The following is a 3,393-nucleotide window of genomic DNA, read 5'->3' on the forward strand; positions in this document are numbered from 1 at the left end:
ATATATATTTAAGTTAAAAAAAACAATAACAAAAAAGCAACAAAGTGAGGACGTGATATGGATAGTGTTATTGGACGCTCAGGAAAGGAAAGAGAGAGTGTATGACGTTTCGGGCATAGCCCTTCGTCGGAAAGAGGGAAAGTTCGGAGAATGGAAGAACGGAGAAAGAGGAAAATAGTACCGATGCCTACGAGGTTACATTGTGAAAAGACCGGAAGAGGAGGTGGTGACAGCAATAGTGTGTGTGTGTGTGCACATGTGTCTGTGTGTGTGCATGTTTGTGACTGTACATACATGCATGTGTATGTGCACACGTGTGTATGTGTGTGTGTGTAAATAGTGTTTTTCATTGCAATACTGAAATATATTTTTGACATATTGTCCAATACTGTTAAGTTCTTTTGATTTATTGATTTCTTTATCAATGCCTCTTGCTTAAATAATTATTCACAGCACATGCCTATGAGCACACTTATAAAAAGGGCAAAACCCCCTTCAGTCATGAATGACCAAGAGAATGCACCTAGGAACTTCCCCTCTGAGGCACAAGTCCAGGGCAAGGTTGTTTATGGAAGACCAGCAGTCACCCATGCATACCAGCCTCCCCCTCTCTATACCTCTGTTGTTATCCAACAGAAAGGCAAAGGCCAATGCAGATTGGCACCTGTGACGTCGCAACTCATTTCTACAGCTGAGTAAGCTGGAGTAATGTGAAATAAAGTGTCTTGCTCAAGAATACAATGCACAGCCCAGTCTGGGAATCGAACTCACTACTTCAAGATTGTGAGTCCGATGTTCTAATCACTTAGCCATGTGCCTTCATGAGCACACTTATAATGATCTGGAATTCATTTATACTTTGCCTTTGATTATTGTGTGTGTGTGTGTGTGTGTGTGTGTGTGTGTGTGAGTGTGAGTGAATGAGATGATTCAGTTTTGTTTCAAGATTTCTTGCCTATAGCGAAAGAGCCAGTTTCTAACTAGGATCCAAGACTCCTTCATTAGAATTTCAACGTCTACTGGGTATTTTTGCATGTATGTGTGTATATTTGCAGTATTTGGAGGCAGTTATGTATATATGTATGTATCTTGTCTGGGTGGGCTCTGTCTACCTTACACCAAACAGCACATCCTTGCTCAATCACCTAAACCAAGTGACATCATACTGATATTTTGGGGATTAAGCACAACGGTCTTAAATTTTGAGGAGAACAAAATATGAAACTGCTACATTCATGCTTTTCCCAAGGACATTAGCTGCATCAGCAAAGTGAACTTGCCTCCATCAAGAACTGGAATCAGAATCAACTACCTTTTCCAAAAGCAGTATGGTGGCTTGTTCTCATTTTTGGTGTGTTTGTTTTGGTATCATATGTGATAGTGTGAAGGCACATGGCTTGGTGGTTAGAGTATTCAGCTCATGATAGTAAGGTCATGAGTTCGATTACTGTCAGTGTGCTGTGTCCTTGAGCAAGACACTTCATTTCACGTTGTTCCATTCCACTCAGCTGGCGAAAATGAGTGGCACCTGTAGTTCAAAGAGCCAGCCTTGTAACATTCTGTGTCATGCTGAATCTCTCCAAGACTTATGTTAAGGGTACACATGTCTGTGGAATACCCAGACACTTGCACATTGATTTCACAAGCTCATTGATTTCACAAGCTCATTGATTTCACAAGCTCATTGATTTCACAAGCTCATTGATTTCACATTGATTTCCATTGATCAGATCAGGAACCTTTGCTGTCATAACCAACAAAGTGCCATATGTGATAGGAAGTGTTCATAAAGTGACTGTATAATGTTGTAACCATGAACTTTTTAACTGATTCTTGTTCTACATGCATATTCTAAATCTATTTCAGTTTGTGCCAAGAAAACTTGGAATCATTTCCCTCTTTAAAAGATCCACAAGCAATTTAAGTAACTCAAAAGACAGCGGTCAGTTTTATGCATCAAAGAAATATATCTTCAATTTTTTAATATGGAAGACAATGCCTATTATCTCCAAAAAACAAAAAGGGAAAAACTGGGTAGCTAAGTGTTGACCAATGTATTATTACAAATCTTAAATGAATGTAAATGGTATTGTATATTTTAAAGGTGAAATATCTTCTTTTCATAATAATTCATTCTGCCTTCTATTCCATGATGTGTTATGCAGACAAACCACACCGATTTAATGTTTTTTATACTTTGTTCTATGTATGAGACAAACTTCTTGTTTTAAAATCATCTAAAATAAAACCTCCCACGAAAACTTTATATTAATTCATCACGAAATGTTAGTGTCAAGTAGTGTTTAGGCATTCTCTATGGTAGCTGCAATGAATTTGCCTTTTAGCAGTTGAAATATGTCACAAACATATTAATTTATGTTTCAAACACCAGCTCAATAAGGACAAAGTTATTTTACTAAATTTTCCACTATTTTCAAAATTAAGTGAACCAAATGCAGTATATTTCAATAGAAATATGGTAACAAAATGGTTGATAGCTATGAATTCATCTAATCCTTTTGTCCACACATACATCCCTAAATCATCTTGTTATCTCGCACAGTTTCCAAAACACTGATCTAAGTGTTTTGCATTGTTTATCAGAGATTAAATTCACCAGCGCAGTTAATCTGACTAATTCTCAGTGATCAAATTTCCACCTATGCAAATTTAAATTCAATTTGATTAATTTTCAACCGAGAGCTAGGTATAAACTTGACATCACTGGATGTCAACTGACAAGCTGAATGGTCAATGTTTTGTACCCTATTGCTAGCAATGTGCCTTGTCTGTTTCTCTGACTATTACTGTCTCAAGGCCTAGGACTCATAGAGCCAGTTAACGCCAGTCCATCACAGAGTTACTCATTTGCAGTCGAGTGATCCAGTCCACTCAGCTGTAAATGAAGTATTTTGCTCAAAAAGACAACACATAACCTAATCTAAGAATTGAAACCACAATCATGCAGTTATGACCACTGGGCCACACATTTTCAATGTCTGTATCTATGACCCTTTAATTCTTACTGGCCCAGCCATTTAGATGTGGAAAATATTAAGCCAACAAAAGACAAAATATATACTATATTTATAATGATTAGGTCTTTTGCCTGTTGCTATGCTATCAGTAAAATTATATGTTAATCATGCATATACCGTCTTTTAATAGTAGACTGTTATATAGTGAAAGTCTTGTTACTGTGGTGACAACAGCCTACCTCTCTATATTTCACACACACACACACTCTCTCTCTCTCTCTCCCTTCTCTCTCTCTCTCCCTTCTCTCTCTCTCTCCCTCCCTTCTCTCTCTCCCCCTCCCCTCTCTCTCTACCTATCTCTCTCTCCCTCCCTTCTCTCTCCCCCTCCCCTCTCTCTCTACCTATCTCTCTCTCC

At 38.0% G+C, this 3,393-nt stretch overlaps 1 long non-coding RNA gene across 1 annotated transcript in view; it reads left to right on the forward strand.

Annotated features, from left to right (window-relative positions):
* Positions 1–3,378, forward strand: part of LOC106880403 (uncharacterized) — an 11,613-nt gene extending 8,235 nt beyond the window's left edge. Inside the window, exon 3 of the long non-coding RNA XR_001410737.2 lies at positions 1,867–3,378. This is a non-coding gene — a long non-coding RNA (uncharacterized LOC106880403). The remainder of the gene's footprint in view (positions 1–1,866) is intronic.
* The last annotated feature ends 15 nt before the right edge of the window (positions 3,379–3,393 follow it).

The sequence above is a fragment of the Octopus bimaculoides genome, chromosome 20, assembly GCF_001194135.2.
Source record: "Octopus bimaculoides isolate UCB-OBI-ISO-001 chromosome 20, ASM119413v2, whole genome shotgun sequence".
NCBI classification, from domain to species: Eukaryota; Metazoa; Mollusca; class Cephalopoda; order Octopoda; family Octopodidae; genus Octopus; species Octopus bimaculoides.